Source organism: Pipra filicauda, unplaced genomic scaffold, assembly GCF_003945595.2.
Source record: "Pipra filicauda isolate LSUMZ 115617 unplaced genomic scaffold, ASM394559v2 scaffold422_size665910_pilon, whole genome shotgun sequence".
Classification (NCBI taxonomy): domain Eukaryota; kingdom Metazoa; phylum Chordata; class Aves; order Passeriformes; family Pipridae; genus Pipra; species Pipra filicauda.
Genome location: NW_024104557.1, coordinates 605,116 through 631,291, shown reverse-complemented (window position 1 = coordinate 631,291; position 26,176 = coordinate 605,116). Strand labels below are relative to the sequence as shown.

At 43.8% G+C, this 26,176-nt stretch overlaps 1 long non-coding RNA gene across 1 annotated transcript; it reads left to right on the top strand.

Annotated features, from left to right (window-relative positions):
- The first annotated feature begins 388 nt into the window (after positions 1-388).
- Positions 389-3,535, top strand: LOC113983506. Its single transcript, XR_003539123.2, has 4 exons — positions 389-477; positions 768-831; positions 992-1,127; positions 3,198-3,535. It is a non-coding gene; the product is annotated as an uncharacterized LOC113983506 (long non-coding RNA).
- The last annotated feature ends 22,641 nt before the right edge of the window (positions 3,536-26,176 follow it).

The following is a 26,176-nucleotide window of genomic DNA, read 5'->3' as shown; positions in this document are numbered from 1 at the left end:
GAAAATTAACTAGCAACGACCCCTTATAGAATCATACAATCATAGAATAGTTTGGGTTGGAAGAGACCTTTAAAGGTCATACTTTGAAAATAATTTTACCTTAGTCATGGTTCTGGAGCAAAAGTATCCACCTTATAAGGAAATAACCACGGGTAAAATCATGACAAATCACCTTTCTGAAGTTCACTTGTTTTTCTCACCTGCTCTTCTGCTGTCTTGATATTTCAGGATATTCCCAAGGTGGGACACTGAAACAAGCTGGTAAGGTGAGGTGGAAAACTCGCCAGCTTGTGCATTGGAGTCAGCTATTCTGTGGAAAAATAGTCAATTTAAGTGTTACAGAACTGAAGAGCTTCCAATAAATTTTCTTTCTTTACTCACAGCAGTTTTAACAGAGGGACTGGCACTCAGTTGTCTTGATCCAGAATTTGGGCCCATGGCAGCAGTGACTGAGAACTTCCTGAGAATCTTTAAAAGGTTTGAAATCTGATCTGTGATTCACTAATAGTCTTTCAGATGATGTCATGGAAATAGTTTTGTTAAAGAGTAAAAAGCTTCATTTTACCTCCACTCTGTGCAGGAACAGGAGACAAATAGAAACCCAGAATTGTTAGTTTGGGGCATTTATTTAACTTTTCCACACCATTTAAGGTTTCCTTTTCATTTTCCAGCAGGGAGTTAGATGCACTTTGACTTCCAGCTCACCAGTTCATTCAAAGTTGAACTCCTGAAAAAAAATGCTTTATTTTCTTCATTTTTCATTCCAGAGAGATCACAAGAGTAAACTTGGAAAACATAGTGCTGAAAAGATCTTGCCTTGAACTTGGTCAGGTGAGTTCAGAATTAGCTTTCCCCGCTACGTGCTCAACTCAAAAAAGACATCCCACAGCATCTGTTCCTCCTCCTGCTATTCTCCTGTATTGAAGGATGGGGGGGGGGGGAGTGATTAAGCAATTATTTGCATAGAAATAATATTGATGTCTGATTTTAGGACTCCATTTTCACTGTGGACTCCCAGATTGCTCTCTGCCGTAAGCACAACCAGGATTATACCAACAGCTTTCTTTAGTGACCTCAAGTGAGTTGGTGCTGAAGGTATCAGTGAAAAATGAGTTCCCAGAAAGCAGGTGAGACCATTGTACCAGTGGATGTGGAACTGGGGAATATTTCAAAGTACAAACCAGTGGTGGTGAAGGATAAGGCAGGGGACACCTTGCATGTTGTTGATCTGTAGTTTTAGCTTTTAGACTAGATTATAACTTCCTAAAAACAAAGAGGGACAGGGAGAAATCACATCTCAGTGCAAGGACATATTTTTCATTTCAGTGCAATTCATACTTTTATCTTGATTTCCCTGCTCTTATATAGCAATATATAACGTAGATTATAGCAGAACTTCACAGCAGACTGCTAATATTTTATGCACCACTGCACAGCAGAATTGATAAGACTCTGCACAACCTCATATGGGCTCTGTGTATGTCTCATTTCGAGGGGGTTTAATGCCTGACTTGGAGATATGACTCTTTTATGCCTGTGCTCTACATAAAACTGTCAATAGCAGTGGAGATACTGTGACAGATCAAGTTTGGATGGTTAGGGAGAGAAATTAGACCAGCAATTTGGGGAAAACAGTTACAACGAAAGTCGTGTTCTAAATGAGTTTTAATGTGCTGCAATAGCTTTTTTTGTGTATTTTTCTCTGCATTTCTCTTAATATTCAAATGTCATTTCAGTTCATGAATATGAGAGCATATAGATGTTTAATTTAATTTATCCAGAAGAAGGTTAGAAGCCTTCCTGATACCAAATCATTGGCCAAGCTGAGTAAAGATTTCTGATCTGACTGCACACTTTCATTTATCAGAAAGATTCACAGTAGGATTGAGTATCTGCCAGAAAAGCTTAGAAAATTCAGATGGAAGATCAAAACTCTCATTTTTGCCTTCCACAAGTTACAAAACACGATATCAGTTTACCACAGGACATAACAAAGTCACTTTTCCTTAAGTCTGTAAATCAAGGCACTTTAGTTTTCTAGAACAACCTGATGTGGCTCAACCATTTAGTTTGCCTAAAACTCTGTAAAATTCCCCATCCTGCCTTTGTTCTGCAACAGGTCAGTCCAGGTGGCTCCTGAACTTAAACATAAAAATCTTTGAGTGCGAAGGGATTGAGTGCAAAAGGGACAGAAGCATGACATTTAAAGGACACACATGTATTTGCTCAGAATACGTATCCAGTAGTCATCCTCTTGGATGACTGCTTCCCTGCACATCCTGTTCCCAGATGAAGTGATCTTTCTGCCTTGTTTATAGAGAAATGTATTGCATGCAATGGTTATTTTCTTTTAAAAAATCTAGGGAGATATGATCTGTAGGCAGCAATAAAAAACTTGCCCTTTTCTTCTGAAAACAATGTCTTTTTTATGGTTCAGTGTAGCACTGTTGCCCACAGGGATGATTTTCAATATCACTGTGTCCTCACAAGCAAAAGAACGATATTTCTACTGAAGCATCAAGAGTCTCATTGCTCAGATGATTAAAGGACACAAGAACTGAGATAATGATTCTGATGTCCCCATTAACACATATTTTATCCTCCATGGTCAACCCAACCAAAAAGCCAAGTCTTGCTTTACCTCAAAAGTGGAAAGAGACAACTGTCCATGCAGGAAGGGGAATGTTGGTCCTGTAGGCAATCGTCTCACACTCGGCCTCTGCCCAGTGTGGGCATCACACAGCCAGGACACTTTATGTCCACAGACAAAAAATTTCTGGCAGCAACTGTGGATGAACTTTCCATGGCTGTCACCAGAACAGTCCTTGCTTTGCCAAAGGGAGCTTTCCCTTTGTGTCAGCTTTTGGATGTGCCTTTCCTGTGAGCACCCCTGCCTAGGGACTGTCTCAGAGCAGGGACTGATGGGCTGTTTTCCACAGTGTCCTGTCCTGAGGATCATGGAATCATAGAATGGCTTGGGTTGGAAGGGACTTCAAAGACCATCTCATTCCACCCCCTGCCATGGGCAGGGACACCTTCCACTAGCCCAGGTTGCTCCAAGCCCCATCCGACCTGGCCTTGGACATTTCCAGGGATGGGGCAGCCACAGCTTCTCTGGACAACCTGTGCCAAGGCCTCACCACCCTCACAGCCAATAATTTCTTCCTAATATCCAATCTAATCCTACTCTTTTTCAGATGTGTTCCTCCCAGCTCTTACAGAGATACAAAAACTGAACAGAGTATGGTGGCAAGAGAAAGGAAAGATGGAAAGGCAGAGGGGAAGGCAAAGGTGAAAGCTCAAGAGAAGACATCCTCGCTTCTCTCTGCATCTTTTCTTTCCTGAACCTTCACTTTCCCCCCACCCCTTTCAACACTTCATTATTCACAAGTCCCACTTGCCCTTTTATCATCCCTTGGTACCATTATCCTTGAAGAGATGAGGAACATTTATATCTGCAGGTCCATTAATTTATGGTCAAAAATGCTTCTGTACAGAGTTTCTCTATTTGCACATTAATAGATATGTATGCACACCCCCTTCCTCGCTCAAAATTATCTTTGAGTCTATAATTACACAGTAAGTCTTTCAGACTCCCTTTCTCCTGCTGTGCTTCATAGAGAACACTATTTTATTGGTTTTGTTTCAATCTTCTCCATTTCTACAGCAGATTGATGACACATTTTTACAGCTCTGGCATTAACACAGAAATAATGATGTTCTCACCCTGTCCATTTCTATAGATGATGCTGCATCCTGATGATTTTGCACCACAGTGGGTTTTTCACAGTGTTTTCAAGACAATCATAATAATGACTGATCATTTATGGGGATGCTGGTCTCCCCAGTTCCAACTTTTCACATGCACAGGGGTAGAAAGGACTACTCAAAGCATGAAAGCCTTGCATCAAAAACTGTGCAACGGTCCTGGGAATATCTTTAAAATATTTAGCATGCCAGAACATGAGCCCAGGGGTGCCCAGGTGGCCAAAAAGTCCAATGGCCCCTGGTCTGTGCCAGCCCTGGTGTGTCCCAGCCCCAGGGCAGTGCCTGTCCCTGTGCTGGCACTGCTGGGGCACCTCCAGCCCTGGGGGCACTTCTGGGACCCTCAGACAGGAGAGACATGGAGGGGCTGGAGCGTGTGCAGGGGAGGGAACAGAGCTGGGAAGGGGCTGGAGCAGCAGGAGCAGCTGAGGGAGCTGGGGGGGCTCAGCCTGGAGAAAAGGAGGCTCAGGGGGGACCTTCTGGCTCTGCAACTCCCTGACAGAGCCGGGGGGGAGTCAGGCTCTGCTCCCAGGGAAAAAGGGACAGGAGGAGAGGAAACGGCCTCAAGTTGTGCCAAGGGAGGTTTAGATTGGATACCGGGAAAATTTCTTCGCAGAAACAGTTGTTAATGATTGGAACAGGCTGCCCAGGGCAGTGGTGGACTCACCATCCCTGAAGGCACCCAAAAAATGTGTGTATGTGGCACTTAAGGACATGGTTTGATGGTGAACATGGTGGTGGTGCTGAGTTGATGGTTGGACTTGATGATCTTAAAGGTCTTTTCCAACCTTAATGGTTCTATGAACTCAAACTGCCTGGGGACAAAAATTTGCTCGTCTTGAGCTGAGTTGTCTAACTCAGAAATGTAATAGTGGTATGAAACCTGTGAAAATTGAGAGGTAATCTGGGGAGCTTGCATTTTTTTGGTCGTGGGGTTTGTTGGGTTTTTTTATACATACACTGTTCAATGATATCAAACTGCAAAAAGTCTGTAGCTATATTAGGGAAACTAGAATATCAACTGATCCTGCATGTCTCTGGAATTAATGCCTGAGAGTTATCGATTCTTCAAGCCTGGATTAGACACCAAAAAAAGACTTGCAGAAGCCAAATTGTGGATGAAATTAACACTGATAGACACTTACCCTGCTCTGCAACTCTTGAACCTGGAAGCCAACTTCAATAAAATGCTATGGACAGAGAGCAGTCTCAGATATATTATGACTTCTTAAGCTTGATAATTATGTAACTACAGAGCAGAGGGAAATTCTGCTTAATGTCCTCTCTGAAAGAAGAACCCACTCAAGTGCTCACAGAAAGCATTTCACTTTGTCTTAGAGATACAGGTCTCCTGGCACTCAGCCTGACTTGTGCTAGAAAGAGCTCCCTCTAATCCTGGAATTGTGTTCCACTTCATGTAGAGGCTCTACAACGTGTTTTTAAATTATTTTCTTCTAAATCTAAAAATTTCAATAGCAGGCTAGAGGGGGAAACATGAGGCTGAGTCCCTCTCAGAAACAAAGTACATCAAATCCAGAGTCAAACCCATAAACAGTAGAGGTCTGACATGATGCAGTGATGTTTTTGAATACTCATGATTTAGATAAAGCAGCTTTGGAATCAGACCACAGAGCTCCTAAAAGTCTGTGGCAGGTGTAATGCCAAGAGGTGCCAGGCATGTAATTTTCTCCAATTAAAATAATTACAAGATTGATCATCAATTACTGCACTTCTGAAAAATAACTGGGAATCCCTCACCCATGGATACTCTGAATGACTTTTTAATACTTTCTGTCAAAGAGATATGATAATCACTGCTCTATATGGAGTATCATATCCACCAGCTCTCTCATGCCTGGTTGTCTTTTGGCAGGTTGTTTGTAGCTGTATTAAAATGGCCTCACAAATGTGAACTAAATTCCCTTTTTATCCGTTTTCTAACTACTTCCAGAAAGCTGGATCACCAGATTTACAAGATGTAGGAATGGTAAACTGGGGTAAATCCTTCTTTCCCTCTCTGTGCATGCCTTTGAATATTTTATCTGCAACCCTGAGATCAAGCACCAAAAATTAATCTGAACTTTATTATATGCTAAACCACCAGTAAAACAGTTCTCTGTTGCTGTACAGTGTCTTGTTGGAAACTTTTCCTGATAGTCTTTTAAAACAGATCAGATAAGGAGCCTGATCCTCTCAGAAGGGAAGAGAAACCTTGCAAGGGCTGGGGAAGGAAAAGCAGTTTCCTTCTGCCCCAAGATCCCTCTGATTTGCTGCAAACACAGTGTTTAGCTGCAGCAAGGCTGTCTGGATGCAAGAGCATCCCGTGATGGCACAAAAATGCAGTTGCCGTTGTTAAGCAGGAACATGAACTCCTGAGGGAACCATACAGCATCAGAGGGGTGGGAGTTCATCAAGCAATGGCCTGGACTGTATCCAGGGCTGAAAATGAGTCCACAGTTCATGATTATCCCAAATAAGATGAATGCAAAAATGTTGTGGGGTTGAAAAACTTGCTTCTCCAGCAGCTCAGCCCTTCTGGACACGAGACTGTGACACCTGTAGGAAAAGAGACTCTGGTAGAAGAAGCAACTCGAAGAGGAGGTCTCTTCATCTCCAAGTCCAACAAATAACATAGGCAGGGATGGAAAGGTGAGCAGATAGATGTTTGGATGTTACAGAAGGGGAAGAAGATAAATAAAGCACTGCCGGCCTACAGAAATAGGAAGGCACGCATAGCACATACGTTTATTTAACACATAAACCATCCCAGAGGTTTGCAGAAAACCCTGAAGACCTTTAGGATCTTCTGGTGGAACAAGCATGGTCTGAATTCACTGCAAGGTTTCATCTTCAGGTGCAGCAAATGAACTGACAACTTCACTCTCAAATTCTCTCCCTCCTCCCCCTCAGCAGCACAGGGAAATGGGGGCTGTGGTCAGTCCATGCCTGCTCTCCAGGGGGAGGACTCCTCACACTCTTCCTCTGATCTGGTCTGGGGTCCCTTCCATGGAGTGCAGTCCCCCAGGAACAGGCTGCTCCACTGTGGGTCCCCCATGAGGTCACAAATCCTGCCCAGCAAACCTGCTCCAGTGTGTGCTCCTCTCTCCACGGAACCACAGCTCCGGCCAGGATCCTGCTCCAGCACAGGCTTCCCACTGGGTCACAGCCTCCTTTGGGCATCTCCCTGCTCTACTGTGGGGTCCTCCATGGGCTGCAGGTGGATCTCTGTTCCCCCTGGACCTCCCTGGGTGCAGGGGCACGGCTGCCTCACCATGGGCTGACCCTCGGGCTGCAGGGGAACCTCAGCTCCCATTCCTGGAGCACCTCCTGCCCCTCCTGCTGCTCCGCCCTGGGGTCTGCAGGGCTGCTCCTCTCACACATTCTCACTCCTCTCCCCCTGCTGCTGTTCCACAGCGGTGTTTTTTTTTTCACCTTCTTAACTGTGTTATTCCACAGGTGCTGCCACACTGGGCCATTGATCACAGTCGTTCAGCCCTCCTGTGAAATTTAGATGTTACAGAACACAGTCTCAAGGCAACAGGAGGGATTTCATAGGGCAAACAAGGCCAGACTTGGGCAGTCCTTCATGCTCAGTGCCTGGTCTGGGACACCAAACTGCTGCTTATCCAGTTTTCAGTCCTGATCAGTTCACAGCCAGGGCTGCCTTTTTTTCCTCTGTATTTTGCTTTAGAAATTGTATCACAAGGGTTAAGTGTTTTGTTTACGAATCCTGACAGGACTGTGCAGTGTTTCAAACATACTGGGTTATTTTTAGACAGAGAATTCTAAAATTAAACATTCGGCCTTCCTAAAAACACCCTGCCACACTTCAGTGGTTCCCATTGATGAGACATGAATACAAAATACATTTTAATTTCCTGCCACAAAACAGAAGAAAAGGAAAATGTTTCTCCCTCTGAACAGAGGGAGTGGAGTATTTTCTTGAAGTACCAAATCTTACCTCTCAATCCTGCCACCCCCAAAAAGGCCTTGCTTGGTGACTCATCAAGTTTATGGGGGAAGTAGAAAAGACCCTGAAGACCTCTGCACTTGAGATTTCGGGTGGGAGGCACAGCTTTGAGTGAAGCAATGCCTTAAAATCAGATGTGAAAGAGGATATATGTTGTAAGTTTTGTAAAGTGTTCGATGGAATTTTTCATGATAAAATCATGTCTAGCATATCAGAGGTAAAATCCTGTCTCCAGGGGAGTCAGAATTTCTGGAGGATTTCCAAACCTTCAGAATTTCTTCCATCATCTTGTCCTTTTTGCTTCTTCTCCAAACTTTAAATAAAGCGTGCTAAGCAATAACAACAAAACCTTTAGCTCTCTCAAAAACAGACACCTCCAACAAGAGCTTTTTATTTTCAGATGCTCAGATGGTTTAAATCCATGCAATTCTTTCAGCGCTGTAGAATTTTGGGTATCCTTGGCTTGACTGAGGCTTTCAGCCTTCCTCTGATGTCTTGCAAACATGGTCCAAGCTCAGGCACTGGAGTTACTGTGGTTGAGATTTGGGTCAAAAAATATGTATGGGCTTGGGAAAACAGCTCAAATACCTCCAATTATCAGCAACTTGCACACTCCAGATGACACTGCGAATTTCCATAGCTGCTTTGGGAAACAGAGTCCTGCAGGACACAGGCTATCCTCAGCCGTTTCTGCCAAACAACTAAACTCCCTGTATTAGTTTCAAAATCCCATATCTTTTTATGGATGAAATCAATTATAAAACTCTTATGTGTTCCTTGGAGACACTATTTCAGCTGATTTTTGGAAACTTAAAATGATTTCGCTGGTAAGCTGCCATCTTGCTGAACAGAATAATAATCACTGGTGGTTTTGTTCAGATTCAGTCCCACAACTAAGATTCCAGAATAATTTAAAAGCAGGCTACATTTTTCTTGATGGAAAATTTCTCCTTGAATACCCAGAACCAGCTTGTCCCCCACACCAACCACTTTCTGGTCTCCTACAATGTTATGACAATTGGGGATTTGTAAACTATTTGCTCTTTTTAAAAGTAACAATGATTTCAACAGCCAAATGGAGCAGTGCCTGCTGTGGTGGTGGAGTATCCACCCTACATCTCCTAATTACTGTACAAGTTCAAAGCAATTTTGCCATCAGGGTGAAAAGTTTCTGAGTAAATCACTTTAGGATGACGTTAGTGAGCCCACTTGGGTTTCTGACGAGCTCCACTGAGACCAGGTATGGAACTATTTTTACAGCCTGGTTGAGAATACTTTACATGGAAATAAACTGACTTTTAAATCTCCATCTCGAGGGTGTCTTCTGGGACTATCACTTGTTTGTGCATGCACGATCCTACGCACTGGCTGATGAGTGAGTCATCCTGCCTGACACCTTATCTGCACAATACCCTGCAAGCTGGAGACTGTGGTCACAGCAGAAAGTGATTTTACTACTCCTAGCTGCCCAGGCCAAAAGCTGAAGCAGAAAAAGGAGATTTTTCTGTCTTTCTGTGTGTTGTGAAAGTCCAATACGCTTTTTTAAATCCATGATTCTGATTTGCAGTTAAAAACTAACAGGAAATAAACCTTCCTTTCCTCTGTGGCTCTTTTGTTCTTTTTTTTGTCTTTGAACTGCATCTCATTTATTTTGGTTAGTCAGTGTTGCTTCCCTCCAAAAGAGAAATCTGTCTTTACATACTTGAAAGGCAAGACCAACTTGGTTTCACATCCTTATCTGTGCAAGAAAAATCAATTCCAGGCCTGCATGAACTCAAGATTAGACACAACTGAGCAAAGCACTCCTAACCTCAGACAAGACCCATGCAAACTTCTCATGTGTCAACTCTCCTGGATCACCCAGTGTAGTTTCTGGACTGTGCAAATCCCTCTGCTTTAAAATCTGCATCTTCATCCAAGCCAACACTGCCTGTCCCAACCCAGACAGCACAGCTGGGTGACAAAATGCCTACAGTTTCCCTTTGAGGGAACCCATGCCTTTTATTAAAAAACACCATCCCTTATGATCTAAAGAAAACAGATGACAAAGAACCATGAAGCCTCTAGGGAAGTTGTTAAAGGGGTGGATTTCTCTCACTAATAAAACATCTCTTCTCTGTTTCTGGTCTGAATATCTCCAGAAGTTTATTATACCCTGACCTCCACCTGTCACAGTATCCTTTTGTCCTGGGTAGAAGAGCTGTATTCTCCCAGAAAGGGTGTCTCTGAAGAGATACTCATAGAAATGAGGCCAAGTCAAGTCTTGATTCTCATTAAGAGTGAAGCTGAAGAGAAAGCTTTTAAATATCTTGATAAAAGTTGTAACCTAAAAGCCACTTCTTGCTGCTTTTTAAAAAGCCCTTTACTTTTTTTTCCCAATATTCTCCCTGAAATACAAATATCAGGCTTGAGTAAAAACATAAGTATTTGTCCAGTTAAGGCTGCATTCAATGTAATGAGTTCAACAAGCATCCAGACCATGTTCTCAGCACATTGGTGTTATTTTTGGGGATGTCCTGTGAAGGGTCATGAGCTGGACTTGATGATCCTTGTGGACCTCTTCCAATTCAGCATATTCTATGATTTTATGATTCTATAATACAACCCATCTGAAAATCCTCTCTCAGTATGTCAGAGCATGGCACTGGCCATACATACAACAGCTTCATGCTGCTCAATGGTTCCTCCACCATAACCCTGTGGAGATGTTATATTGACCCTTTTAATGCTGCACTTTTAAATCCCTGGAGGAAACTGTTCATTCAGCCAGGCAGACACAGGAAAATGCTGATGTTTATGCCCCTTGTCGAAAAATACTGTTTCCTTCAGGAGAGGAATAAAGTCACAAGTGAAGGAAGTATCCTTTCTCCTTGGGAAAGGGGGAAGATAAGTTGGAAGAAGGTGCAAGCTGGATCCTACTGCCTATGAACTCTTGTTATATTTAAGGGTTCAATGACACCATGTTTGTTGATGATGTTACTGTTCTTGTCTGTCCTTGTTTAGTTATGGGAAACTTCCTGCCCTGAAACAGCCTGGAAAGGTGATCCAGGATGGACAAAGAAAACGTACCTGTGTTTGAACTCCACAGTTGATCAGCCTGTCAACAGTTCACTCTCACTTCAGCTGCCCAACATCTGAAATGCTGTGATTTAAATCAGCAGAGACATTGCAATGAAGTTTCTTCACTGTGCTCTTTGTGTCACGGTACTACACTGAGCTGACTCCTGACATGGGGATTTGGGCACAGAATCAGTCACCCAGTGGGCTGTTTACCTTTGCTATTGCACTGGTTTTGTCATCCACCTCTATTTTGGGTCTAATCTGCCAGATTCTTTCAATTCCAGGAACAGAAAACTATCAGTTGGATTCATAGTGAACCGTTTCCACTTTCCCCTCTCAATGGCCTGGTTCTGGAAAGGTCCCTAAGTTGGTATACTAAGATCAGGAGCCTGGTACAGTTAAAACCTTTTATTTCACTTCTCTATTACATTGCCTGTCTAGACAGGATCTATTTATACTTGACTGTACACCTAATTTAGACAAATAAGTTCATTTTGGTAGAAGTCAAGCCATAAATGGCACAGACATTGCCTTCCCTGATCTTTAAACCTGAGCCATTTCACTGTGTACCTATCAAGGTTTCTGCAGATGAGGAATTTCCAAGCAGGGAAGGGTGGGATACTAGGAGGAGGAGGTTTAAAGTCACACAACACCTTCACTGCCTGCAAGATCACGGAGGAAAACTGATCTGAGTGTAATTAATTCATGGAGGCTCTCTTTTCTCCTCCCCAGACTCCCACCACTGTTATTAGGCTTCATCCTCTGATCAGTGCTATCTTCAGAGGAAGATAAAAACCTGTAATGAGTCACAACTATTTGTAATGTCCTGTATCATGGGCTGATGTTGTTTTCACATCCATGTGATGAATTAGCAAAAACCTAGGTTGCATGTCTTAATAAACTGCTAATATTCATTGTCCTGATAAAAGGCAAAGATTTCTTAGGGGGCAGCTGCTAAAGCTATTTTCTTACCTTATACCTTGCAATAGCAGCATCACCAATCTCTTTGGGCCAGCTCCCCAAAAATGCAGATTAGACCTAAAGGACCTGGGTAAAGGAAATACTCAATTTCACTGTGGCACAGGATGATTTCAGCAGATTTTATGATGTATCTGTGAACAGGAGTTAGGGAATGGAGTGTGTCAGGACACATCACTGCCTCTAAGATTAGCTTGCTAGTTATGTTCACATTGCAGAGTTGAATTGTTCAGCTCACTTGGACCTGAGCTATTTCTGTTTAATTGCACAGGAAATGTTTGCCCAGGGTCTCTTCCCATTCCAAGCATTCTGTGATTCCCTGAACCATGGCAGATGCAATCTGGAGGGGGCCACAAAACACCTATTTTCCATGTTGCTATAAAACTCTGCCCAATAAATGTGGGCACATAGAGGAGGCTTCCTAATTAAATCATGCTGGGCCATGGGAGAAAGTTGCTGAGAGCAAGGCTGGTAACTCACAGGTAGGAACAGACTGAAAGAAACTCCTGCTTGGCACTCCCTATCCATAAAACCTGGACATACTAATAAGGTGCTTTTTAAAAATTATTTATTTTTTCCTCTCCTGGCTGTTTTTCTCCCAAATTGTCTGTCCCCATCCCTCCATGCTCACCAGAACCAGCTGTTAAGCAGTGTCTGTGACAATGTGCAGTTGTCAGTGAAGTGATGGAAAAAGACATTGATTTTTTTTGGTGCCAGCTCAGTCGAAGGTGCTCAGGGCTCACTACAGTGTGCTGCTAAGCCAGGGACTGGTCTTATGCCTGCAGCTTCTCTTCCTCTCCTTTTCAGTGTTCCATGGCTGGTGTCCCACTCTAAAGGATGGAAAGGTTCACAAGGATGTCCCAGCCTATTGTTGTCCAGTGTCCTGGACAATGTTTTTGGAGTTTTGGAGAGAGAGATTAGAAGCTCAGGTTTAAGGAAGACATTCCCAGAGAGGGGAGAGCTTCAAGACCCAAACCACCGCTTAAAAAAAAGATTCCAGTGCAATTACTCTTGGATATGAAGGAAAGGGAACATGGCTACTGCTCTTGGCTCCACTCAGTGCTGTCAGTCTCTAAACGTGATATGATCACACCCAGGGGGCAGCATGGACAGAAAGAACTACTCCCTGAATCCCAGGATTATTTAGCCTTGAGATAGTTTTGTGGAGATCCTCAATCACATCTGCAGCTAGGCTGAGAAGCGGAATTTAAATTGTCATAGGTTTTCTGAGGAGAAAAAGAAACAGTAAAGTCCTCTCTGGCCTCTTAATTGCCTAAAAAGGCAAAATTTAGCCACATGCCTTAGGGAGTTAGTGACTTTGTCCTTGGTTTCTATAGTGCTCAGTGATATCTCTGTTCCAGTGCCTGCTCTGCCTTACAGGAGTGTTGTAAGAATAAATGGCATTTGAGTGCTGGCCACACCCATCGTTAAGAGGACCCTGCCAGTGCCAAAGATGGGTGAATGGATTTTACAGCAAGCCCTGGGGGACATGAAAGGACAGCTTGCACAGAGCATGTCTTCTGTTGAGTTTCCCTTTTGACAAACTGCATTTAGGGAAGGTATAAGGATACCAATTAAATTTCTTGTGTTAAGCCATTAAACATTTGAACACTGAAAGGTTCAAATCCAGATACCTTCAGCCTCCAAAGTTCATCTTTCTCATTTTTCTGGGGCAAAAAAAAAAAAAAAAAGAAAATGTTGCAGATGCTATACCAAGTTCTGAGCCACTGTTTGCAATACATAATGAAAATGCCTGAAACTGGAGGAGAATAAGAAAAACACCAGATTGCTGAATACAGAGCTCCTGTCCCATCACATCCTTGCTCCTCTGCTTGTGCCTCATTTGCCACACAAAGTTATTCCACAAAAAAAAGGGCATTTCCACCTCTTCATGTGGAAGCTTCTTGATGGGACAGGTCCAGGAAGACCCACTAAGTGAGCTGAGACTGTCAGGAAAGACATTTTTCCTGGAGATCAGCACGAGAAATTTTTTGGTTTTTCTTGTCTTATAACTGCCCTGTGAGCTTTCAAAAATTATGTGGAAATTCCTCATTCTGGGGTTGAACAAAGCAGCTGATTTTATCACTTTCAACAAATAGTAAGGAGAGCAATGAGCCTGCAAAAGTGCAAAACTTACTATTCACAGGAGTTCTTCTTTTATTTTTTCAAGTGTCTTTTGTTAATAAACCTTTTTCCAATGCCTCTACTCATTACCCACTCTGCAGCTGCTTATTTGGAGCAAAGATCTGAGGGACTGAATTTGGGGATGAAGTTATAATCAGTCACCAAATGAGAGCTGGTCTTTTCTCCCAGGTAAGAAGAAATAGAACAAGAGGACACAAACTCAAGGTGTGCCTTGAGAGGATTAGATTGGATATCAGGGAAAACTTTTTTACAAAAGGATTGTCAAACATTGGAACAGTGCCCAGGGCAGTGCTGGAGTCATTACCTGTGGAAGTGTTAAAAAAAGAGGTAGATGTGGCACTTGGGGACATGGTTTAGTGGTGGCTTTGGCAGTGCTGGGGGGTGGTTGGACTCGATGATCTTGGAAGTCTTTTTCAACCTCAACAAATCTATGAGTCTATGACAGGCAAAGAATAGGACATTTGCTAAGGAGGTCTCCAGCTGCCCAGGCAGTTACTTCAGCAAGGCAGTTGCTCCCATCTTTAAACACTCTTTTTTTAATCCCACCTTTTTTCTTTCTTCCTAAGTATTTCACCCCATTCCCACATGCAACTTGTGCTTGTTAGCCAGAAAGCATCACCTCCCAGGGGCATTCAGTCACCCTGTCCCAGAGATCTGGATGCTGCTGGAAGGTTTCCAAGGCTGCGTTCCAGAAGGTCGTGCCATGAATGCCAGGAGTCAGCTCTACAAACCCCACCAGACCTCTCTAACCTGCTTTTTTTTGGGGGGGGGGACAGGGATGTGAGTGTTGATCTCTTTGGGGAAGTACATTGAAAAGCATGAGGGAAGGGAAGGTGTGTTACTGCACCCTGTCCAGCCTGGCTATGGCTCTTTCTAACCCTTGTGTTCGTGCAGAAGTTTCTAATCATTATCTTTACTGCACTGGTTTGTTTAGTGCCATCATGAAAACCATGATCATTAATAACATTACCCAAAGTGTGTTCTCATGCAGCTTCTGCACCCCCCATGCAACAGTTTGGAGACCCTCCAAGAGGACTTCCTCTGGGAGCTGGCTCTGCAGCTGAGCAGCTTTCACTGCTATGAAACGTTTCCTGATACACTGTGTGTTTGTTCCCTTGGGGACACCTTCCCCCTTCCCCTTCCCTCTGGTGTCCACCCCCTTCACACGCTTCAGATGGACCCCTTGGCATCCTCAGCCTGGCCATTTGGTGACATGCTTGTGCTGTGGCAGCCTGGGAAGGATGGATCCCAAATTCATATTTATGTCATTAAATAAAAACCCTTGGCTTAGTTCTGGTGTTCCTGCTAACAGACACAATCACGTGTCCAACCACCAAATTCTGTGTTTCTCAGCTGTGTATTTTTCCCCTCACAGAAACATGACAGTCCCACTGTTGTATTTTTCCTTCTGATGGAACAGAAAAGGGAGGCAGAGAGAGCCTGTAGGTTATCAAAAACATCAGGGGTCATGAAATAAACTTCCTCACATATACCTCACATGTCTGTGCAGTCTGCACTGAGGCTGAATTTGGTTTTAATAATGACATGGGGATGAAGCGTGAAAGGGTGATGTTGTGGGATATCATTTAAGGAAAAAGCTTTGCATGGTCAGAACATGAAAAAGCAGAGAAGTGATTCCCTGCTTTGACTGAGGAGCTGAAATCCAGATTTTGGATGGTAATAAGGCATTTCTTCTGCTCTCCATCAGTGACAGAGGAGGGCTAGCACAATCATAGAACCAAAGAATATCCACAGGGGTAATCAAGTCCGACTCCCAGCTCTGCACAGGACTATCCCAAAAATCCCACCATATGCCTGAGAGTGTTGTCCAAACTCTTTTTGAACTCTGGCAGTCTTGGTGTCTCTCCACAAGTCCTACCCCACAGCACACACAACACTCTCTATTGCCTCAGCACATGGTGTTCAGTGAGCTCTTCCCCTGCACCAGGATAAAGCAGGCTTTTATTTTTTGCCAAGTTTTTAGGGATTTTTTTGTCTTCTTACTCTGTATTGTCAAATAAAAGCAGAAGAACACTAGAAAATTATAAAAGAATGCAATATCATTTAGGCTAAGAACTTTTCACTATAGAGCTTAATTCCTTTGAAAAGATGAGGGAGGGGATAAGCATCCCTGAGAAAATGTTAGTTCCTGAAGAAGAATAACAGATTTCAAGAAATAACCAAAGCAAAACAAAAAGTGTGAGAAAGACCTGTTGCCATGGGAACAACGTGTATCAAACTGATGTCAAACATTGTGCAACATAATCTCACTGAGTTGTAAGATGCAGTGATGGAGGAGGCTACAAAAAGAGGCTGTCAGTGTTTTACTTATACTATTTTTCATATACCTGTTTGCCTGTGTGGTGTTCATATATCACACCCACACTCCCACCCACAGCACACAGCTGTCTCTCTGAACTTTCTTACCTGTACTCCAGAAATTCAGGTTATGATGGAGGAGAAAGAACAAGGAGAAGAAAAGAAAATAGCATTCAGATTTGGCAAGAAAAACATAGTTGCATCTTTTTAGGACCAGGTAGATGTTAGTCAAATGGGTCAGATTCTGTTCTCGTCTCAGTTCTTTGTTGCACAGTTTTCAGTAATGCAATTCCAGGTTTGTGCCAGTGGAATTGAGACTGGAACAAGAGCATGAATTTCTATGTTAATGTCTTATTATTTCATTTGTGTGCTCTGCAAGTGTCGATGCACGGACATCAGTCAATCCAAAGGAAGAGGGTTGGGGATGCTGTGTGAAACTGCCATGGAATCACAGTTTCCATGGTGATGGAGTGGTTTAAGGGTGGAAGGGAGCTCTGGAGGTCATCCTGTCCATCACACCCCCCCCAAGCATGGTCACCAAGAGCTCATTTCCCTGAGCCATGTCCAGGCTTTATAATATCTCCAAGTATAGACCCTCCACAACATCCCTGGGAAACCTGTACCGGTGCTCAGTCATTCTCACTGTAAAAATGTGTTCCCTGACGTTCAGAGGGACCCTCCTGTGTCTCAGTGTGTGCCCATTGTCCCTTGTCCTGTCACTGGGCACCACTGGGAAGAGCCTGGCTCCGTCCTCTCTGTACCCTCCCTGCAGGTGTTGATGGACTTTGATGAGACCCCCGGAGCCTTCTCTTCTCCAGGCTGAGCTGTCCCAGCTCCCTCAGTCTTTTCTCACAGCAGAGGTGCTCCAGTGCCTTCATCAGCTTTGTGGCTCTTCACTGGATTACAGCTCTTCCCTGTACTTGTCCCAGAACTGGACACAGCACTCCAGGAATGATCACCTACCTCCCTTGCCCTGCTGGTAATGCTTTGTCTAACACAGACCAGGACACTGTTGGTCTTTTTTGTCACAAGGACATATTGCTGGATCATGGTCACCTTGATGTCACGAATATCCCCAGGTCCTTTCCTGACAAGCTGCTTCCCAGCTGGGTGGCCCCAGCACAAACCAGTGCCTGAAGTGCACAAGGTTGACCCTCCCCAGCTGCAGGAGGTGGCAGAAAAAGAGACTTGTCTTCATCCTCTCATGTTGCAAAAGGAGAAACACAAGCTGGTGATGAACTTCTGTGCTTGTAGACACGATGGGCCCCGGGAGCTGCTCAGAGGACAGAGCTGAAGCTTGTGAATCACTAACACTAGTATTTCTGCTGTTGCCAGAGGAAGCACCTGGGTCCTCCAATGGGATCTTACAAAGCCAAGAAGAGATACCTTGATTTGCAGCAAAGCAAGGAGAAGAGAAAGAGCTTCATCCCTGAGGGCTGGAGTGGATTTGGAGGCAGGCAGCAGCTGTAGCAACCAGCAGTTATTTTTATGAACAAAACAAGAATGTTTTTTTCCCATTTGTCCCACAGCAACCTGTACAGATCTTGCACTTTTTAACTTTCTATCCTAACCAGGTAGAGAGATGCAAGCACATATATCCATCTCTACACAGTCTTTCTAAGTTCCTCTGATATTCCCTTTCCAATTTTCTGAGAGCACTTCCAGGGTTCATGAACACAAACCCTCGGCTCCAACGAGCAGTGACCTCACTATCACAACAGTGTTATCCTAAACCTGCCATATCCTCTTGTCTCATCTTTGCTGTGCTCCCAACCACATTCCTCCTTGTTCATACATCCCTTCTGCTGCTTTGTTCCCCTTCCATCAGGCTCCCTGTGGAGCCTGGTAAACCTGACCAGCTTAGAGTCACAGAACCACAGAATCACTGAGCTTGGAAAAGACTTCCAAGATCACCAAGTCCACTGTCAACCAGCACCACCACTACATTCACTACTAAACCATGTCCTCAAGTACCATATCCACATGTTTTTTTAAAGCTTACAGGGATGGTGCCTCCACCACTTCCTTGGGCACTTCCTCAGACTCATCGTGGTTCATCTTGTCCCACCCATGTCCCTGCATGGACCATTCTTCTTCCACAAGCTGTGCCAGTCTCCATCCCACAGACTACTCCCTGGCTGGCAAAGTATTCCAATTCACCTCAAACACAATGTACTAAGAGGCCTCTGCAAAGACCAGACACTGAAATCACATGACAAAGCCATGAAAAAAAAATATAGATGAGTGATGGTGTAAATCTATGAAGATAAGGACAAAAAAATTATAGCTGCTGTAAATCTGAGCAGCCTCCTTATTCCAGGTGACCCTTTGGTTCCTTACACATCTGCAGGTAAACACTGTGCTCCTTCAGAGTGCACAACACCTCCTTGGTGACCTCAACTCACTACCAATTCTGGGGCATAAACCTGAACTCCAGCCCTGTAAGTAATTATTCAGATTGGTCATTTATTGCTGAAGCGGGATTTTGTTCTGCACAAAACTGAATGCCTTTTTTTTTTTTAATCCTTTGTTCCACGTTTCAGTTGATCAAACTTTGCCAAAGACAACAACGCCACTGGATAAAATAAGTTTATTTTGGATTTCTATTCAGGAGTACACCAATTTTCTGCAATCAAGACTGTTTACAGGAAGCACCTGATTTCAGTGAATTGCCTGTTTTTAAAACAGAAAACCTGTGAGAAAACATGAGGAAAACTGTGTGATATTACTCACTCTGACACTTCCACAAGAAAAACTGACGTTTTCTCATATAAAGTAAACTTTCATGATGAAACAGCTGCTGCTTCATATAAGTATCTACTTTTAAAGGTTAAAACAGGCATCAGCAGAGCCATCTTTCCTCCTCCTTTGCAGCTGGCCTGTGATTTGTAAAGTCAATTTGCAGCTTTGAACTCTGTGCAGAGAGCTGCACCAGTAAATCCCTGGTAGACCCAGTCAACATCCACCTCTGCTAGCACCTTTCTCTGAAATGAAAATAAAACTCACTGTAGTATGTGATATTTTGTTCTTCCATCTAGATTTTAGGATTTAGATGGATTGAGGTTTTTTTGTTGTTTCCTTCTCTGGAGTTCCTAACCCCAGGGTGGCTGCACTTCTGCTCCGTTTACATCTTGAGAAACACTTTTGGATCCTTCAAGGTGGTACATGGGGCGTTTGGGTGGCAGGGCTGGACAAGCACCCGATCCCAGCTGATGGCTGAGAGTTCTGCAAGATCCAGGGAAATGGGGGGCTCAGGGGAGTTTCAGCCTTCTGATGAGGTGCTTCAACATGTAGAAGGACAAGTGGTCTGGTTCCCTTGCAGACATCTTCTAGGAGACACCAGTTTTAAGAGCTGTAAATGAAGATTTTCCTGAAGCTAGGCTTTATGCCTTGTTTTTGTCATCCACCTGCTGAACTCCACATGAGGCAAAAGAAGACAGAGCCCGTTGCACCTTCTAATGTTTAATATGAAGTTGCTGGGAAACAGGGAAGAGCAAAGAGTATCGGTGTCCCCTCTTCTTGTATCTGCTTTGTTCTTTTACCTCCTGGAAATTCTGGAGAAGCCAGCCCTGAATACTTCAATGCCTGGAATTACAGAAAGGATGAGTGGAGCTTTCATGTTTTGTTTATTTATGTTTTTGGTTGTTTTTTTTTTTCTCTTTGGAAACAAGATGAAATGATGAGCCATTATTTAGAGCTGGCCTTTTGCCAGGCTGGAGTTTCAGAACTCCAAACAGCCTGGAGGTTGAACTCAGGAGAGAGTAAATCTGTTGCTTTCACTCAAACAAAACTAGTGCTGTTGCCTGGCTTTGTGACTTCCAAGAAAAAAAAAAAAAAAAGGGAGGGAAGGGGGGGTTGTTTTAGCCTGGATTGCTCCACGGTTGCAGTGGAGTCATCAAGATTATGTTGAAGTGAAGTCCTTCCCTTCCTCCCCTGCCACTGTCCCCATGCCACTGTTTTAGAAGAAGTGCAGTCTCAAGGAATGAGATGGGTCTTCAGGATTTGGAGTTTTAAAAATGAGTTTTCAAGTGATTCCAAAAGGAAACCATAGAGGACTTTTAAAACTCCAATGGTGTTGCAGGCTATTTTTGGATATTAAAGTCTCAAGTCAGTTTGATGAAGAACCCATGAATGGCAGTAAGGATTGGAGTAGGTGAATAGAAATAGAAAAAAAGGTGATATTTTGCTTAATCCAGTGTTTCTGTCCAAGCTTGAACCTGGCAACAGCTGTGGTACTAAAATATGGGCAACTCTGCTGCCCAACAGATAAGTCAGACCACAGGGAAACTCCCTATATGCCTGACATAGCACTTGCCACATCTGATCCAATGAATTTTCAAGCAGCAATAAGGTAAATTAATTGTGTGGATGGAGAAACCCCAGTTTGGGATGGAGGGCATTACGAGCTCTACCACAAACACTATCTGTGGTTGTGGTGATATCATGGGGTGTCTGACCTTCAGCTCTTGATAAATATTTAGGTGTGGATTTACTGCAGAAGATTCAGCTGATTTTCAGCCACTGGCCAGCTGCTTTTCCTGATGTTCCTCCAGGCATTCCTGCTCAGTTTCCATGCATTCCCTTTGCCTCAGATGCAGGCAGACAGTTTTCCTCCCTCTTGCTAACAGGACTCTGAGGTCCGAGGGGCATCATGAAACATGTTATGTATCCTACACAGCTTTACTTCAGCAAACTGTTCAAGCCTGAAGAATGGATGAACTGGATTTGGGGTTGAAATAGAGCCTGGAAAGCACCAAGTGGCCTGACAAGCACCTCCTGCATCATAAATGCATCCTGAAAGTACAGGATTTTTTTTCTAAGCAGATATTGTGTCTCCTCTCTCTAGTTCTGCACATTTTGCTAGTATTCACAGGTGTGAAGAGTAGTAGTGACCATGGATGGGAAGAGTTTTGGTTCCAGAACTGAGAGAGGGATGTGACGATTTTTTGTAAATTATTGAACTCTGATGGTAAAATAACATAATAAAACTGTGCCTGGGTTCTCAGAGTGACACGTAAAATTGGCACTGCAAGGAGATGACATGCTAGACAGAGTAATGTTTGGAGTCTTCATTTTGATGAATGTATTTAATCAAACATTATGGATATATTAAAAAAATGATCAACTGGACTAAAAATACTCCGTGAACAAAGAGCCATAGAAAATAATGGGCTTTGGTGTTTCCCTTTGTTTACTCCAGAGAAATTGGAAGTCTTCCATGTGTTTGGATTAGTGAAAGTAGGGAACCACTAGTCTTGACTTACCAGTCATTTCCAGCTGTGGTCCATGGACCTCTCTGGTGGGTGTGGGAAAGATCCTTGCCCATTGTTAGTCAGCTGAAATTCATAACACAGATGCCTCCAATCCCACTAATGCAATTTTACAGCTGCCAAGATGAAGAGGGTTGGAAATTACAAGGTCCAGATGCTCAGCTGGGGCAAGCTGATAGTGCTCCATCCCTACGTCAGCAGACTTGGCTGCGTCTCCCTGGCTGCATCAGGAAAGATCTCATCATTTGCCTTCTCGTAGTTCTTTGTACACAGAGCTGCTCAACACAACATGTTTAATCAAGGAGCCATGCCTGCCAGGCAGACAAGTCTCCACTGCATGGCTATGGAGCATCTGAGGTCAATGTTACCTGAGCAATGGTCAGTAAACCAGGGGATCAAGTTGCCAGTCCTTATTCCTTTAGCACCAGTGAAGTCCATAGCTCTGTGCACATTTCAGTTTTCATAGATCCAAAGGGTTGAAAAGGGGAGCACAAAGCCAGATATGCTCTGCCTTTTTTTTATTTTATTTTTATTGTACAAAACGTCTGCGGGAGAGGGAAGCTGGAGACTGTTTGAGGATTTCTCCCCCAGGCTACCCCGAAACACAAACTAAACCAATGAACAACCTTGTTCTGAACCAGCCAGACTACAGTGCCTCTGGTACATTGCATCATTGATTCTGCTGTGGGGTTTCCACAATGAAAAAAAAAGGATTTTAGTGAAATAATGCTTTGAAGGAACTTTATTTTTTCCCAGAAAATTTCTTTCTGGTAAAGAAAATCCCTTCTTGGGGATATTCTACAGATCCCACTGTAGGCAGTTAACAAATGCGGGTAGTGGATTGCACGGTGTTTGCGGAAGAAAATTATTCCTCAGAATGGGGAATTTGGGAAGATCATAGTCTGATTCATCTGCTCTGAATCAACACCTGCAGCCCTTTAATCCCCTTCCACTGGCCAAAGGAAATTGGTTTCCTAATTATGAACTTAGCATGAAGCGACCCACAGGTATCGGGGTGGCACAAAATAAAGGAGGATCTCCAGCCCTGTGTACAACTGGTTTCATCCTCTGAAATGTGAAAAAACATGAAAGAAAAGTGGTCAAAGAACAAACTTTTGAAGAGAGAAAAGGTTGCAGCCCAAGTGGGTTGTAAATTGGCTGAGCAGTGCTCACCTCACCCACTGCACCTTGGGTGAGGACATTGCTACTGGACCGGTACCTGCTCCAACATCCACCTTAGTTCAGGATGGATCAGCCCAGTACCAACTGGTGTCCAAATTCCCTTCCTCACATCCTCTGGGGTTAGTGAACAGGGTCAAGTTCTTCTGAAAAAACTCTCCTTGCACTGCAAACAATACCACAGTCACCTTGGGCAAAAGCCTCCCTGGAAGATTTACTGCACAGAAAGTGCAGGGATGGCCATGCTGGAGTGGAAATGGCTTGGGAATAGTGTGATATCAAATCAGGCAGCACATGGTCATGTTTGGAGGGGAGATTATGAGTATGCCCCAGTCTTCTAAACCTGATACACCAGGGACCCACCCAAACTGGCTACTGCCCCAAAGAAGATGTAGAAATGGTGTAGAATAACTGAAGCTTTGGGACCTAATTGAACCAAAAGGGTTGTCCAGCCCTGGTACAGCTGCCCAGGGCAGTGGTGGAGTCCCTGAAGGGATATAAAAGCCATGTGGATGTGGCTCTTGGGGATATGGGTCGGTGGTGGCCTTGGCAGTGCTGGGGAATGGTTGGATTCCATCATCTTAGGGGGCTTTTCCAACCTAAATTATTCTGTAATTCTCTGATTCTATCAGAAGATCCATGAAGGCTGCCCCGCTCAGACACCTCCCCAACCCACCAACTCGAAGTTGTCTCACAGAGGAGACAGGTCCCAGGCATCCAAGGCTCTATCCCACCTCACAGGCAGCTCTCAGCAGACTCACCAGAGCCCAACTTTTAGGGAAACTTCTCATCTTACCATTTGTCTGTCCATGGGATTTAATGAGAATGGTTCCTCTGGCTCATTTCTGCTTTACCTGTAGGTGAAGGTCCTGCTGTTTTCTCACAGTGCAAACCCTGACTACTCATCAATTTTGCAGCTTGTCACTGTCAGCATACCATTCATTTGTGTGTCAGAGGAAGCATCCCCAGCACAAAGCCTGTATCCAAGCCAGCACTTGGTGCTGGTTCCTCTGAAACGGAGTAGTCATATTTGTATCCAGACAGAGCAGAAAATGCCATGCTGCCAAAAAAAAAGCAGCTCCAGATTGCAATTCCATTTGCATACAAAGCTTTGGAGCATTGCTAAGCAAAAATTACAACTTGTGGGTGGGCAAAGTTGGTTAAAGCTGATTCTGGTTTGGTTTGGGCTCAAAAAAATAACATAAAGCAGCACAGAGATAGAAGAGTCAGTAGTAAAGGGAGACAGGATAAGCATCTCTCATCATCCTGAGAGCTCCTCGTGGGAGCAGGAACCTTTTTTTGCCACAACCCCCCATGTCACCTAACACAGAGCCATCACTCTGAGGAGTTTTTCCTCTGCTTTAAGGGGATATTAAGAGAAAAGTTGGGAGTGGGCAACCCTCTCTTTTCCAGTTCTGAGGTCTTCCCTCTCACACACTCAGGCGCCAGCTTCTTATAGTGCTTTTGGTTCTTTCCTGAAGCCATACCAATGGCACAGCACTACCACAAAATGACCCAAACTGATTCCAGATCCAATCCCACAAGCCTCTAGAATAATTTGCCAGGAAGGACTGTGCTATAAAGACCTTTCAGTCTACCTGGACAGAAGAAAGCAGGGAAGCCTGGGCATACAGTGACTCAGCTGAACAATCATGATGATTCCCTACTTAACTGGTGCTCCCTGCCCTGTGGAGCTCAATTCATCAAACTGACCTTCTCTTGTCAGGGTGGACAACTCATCCCCAGCTGATGGGAACAGTTACACCAACCAGATACAACAGGAATAGCCTCAGTCTTTGATTTTCATTCCAAGCTGGTGTCAACATATAAACAATGAAATCTGCACTCAGATTTAATTATTGCTAATTAAGTGAGACTGTGCAATAAGTCTACCTTGCCAGAACCTTATGTAAGAGCAGTGTTTGCATGCCCTGATGTTGGCCAGATGCTTTCTGCTGTGCATTAAAGAAAATAAATAGTCAACTACTTTTCCATCAAGTGCATGTTTTGTCCACATCTGTTGAAAAGATTAATGAGTCCTCTTGAACTGGTTTTACAGCAACTCAGATTTGTAAATTACAAACTTTCTTTTTTTTTCCCCAAATATGTAACAAACTAAAAAGAAAAATATATACTGTTGAGTTTTTAGAAGTAGCAAAACTAACCGGCATAAAAGAGGAAACCTGGCTAAAAGTGAAATTTAACCTCGAAAGGGAGCTTATAACAATCAAAAGTTTTACCCTAAGGTTTTCCAGGTTGATCTGTAATTTGATGTTTTCAGCAGTGCCCTTTGAAATGTGCAGAAGTAGAGCAGGACTTCTCTGATGGGAAGATGTGTGTATCATTTCCCTTCTCCAGCCACACTGCTCCACCACTCAGCCAGGTCGACAGTCACCCACACTTGGATTCCAGCACTTTTTTCACTTCAACCCTTTGTCACCAAACCCTTCCCAGCAAATAAAACTGTTCCTGCCGGGCTTGTTGGTGTCCCAGACCTGACCCACCCTCCAAGGGCATTGCCCTGGGCTGTTTAGTTGTCCTCAAGTTCCTCTCAGCAGTGACTCCCAGTGGACCTCAGTCAGATGAAGATGGAGCAAGAGGGAACCACTGAGGAGGAGCAGCTGTTAGTTATTTAAATATTCGCATGATTTGTCATTTTTGGCCCGTGAAATTGTTGCCCATTTAGCTGTGTGGCCTCTGAGCCTTCATTCACCCTCTTGAGCTGTTCTAAATGGAGAGAGGGTTCAAGGAGCTCATTCTTTTCTTTTTTTTTAAAATATTCCAGGGATAAGTAAGTGATCTTTAAGGTCTCTTCCAACCTAAGCCTTTCTATAATTCTTTGAGTCTATGATAATAGCCAAGGCAGGGAGCAAGCAGGCTCAGCAATATGGACATCCCCCACCCCTGAGTTTGGACACAGAGGGAAGTAAAGACCTCTGGAATTAAGTCCAAGCTAGTGGAGAAGGATCTGGTGAGAATCAACAGTAACTTCAGGAAGACGGACCAGAAGCTGGAGGCACTTAGTAAATGTGAGGCTAAATTAGGAACTGTGATTTTATGACCAAATCAGACAGATTCTGCCTCTCATTTTGATACACCTGCCTGACTGGGTCTTTTTTAGGGGCTTTTTCTTGCTCTTTTAAAAAGGTACCCCTGAGGTCATGGGGGGATGTAGCCAACCAGGGAATCCTGGTACAGGTACAACTCCATCCTGTACTAGGGGGAGGAGGAAGAGCCTCTGGTCTGTGTCTGTCGGACCAACACATCCCACTAAGCAGAAGAGAGAAAATATTAAAAGGGAAATACGGCCCCTGTTTCTCTGACAGAGAGTAGAACTGCTCAGCTGTGTAGCAGCAGGCACTTTCTGTTGGAATAGGTTGTTTGTAGCAGTTTGACACAACACTGGAGACCACCCAAGTCCTTGCTCTCCATATTTCCGGCGTCGTATTCAGTTTAGTTTCTTTTAACCAGATAAAAGACAGCCATGGAC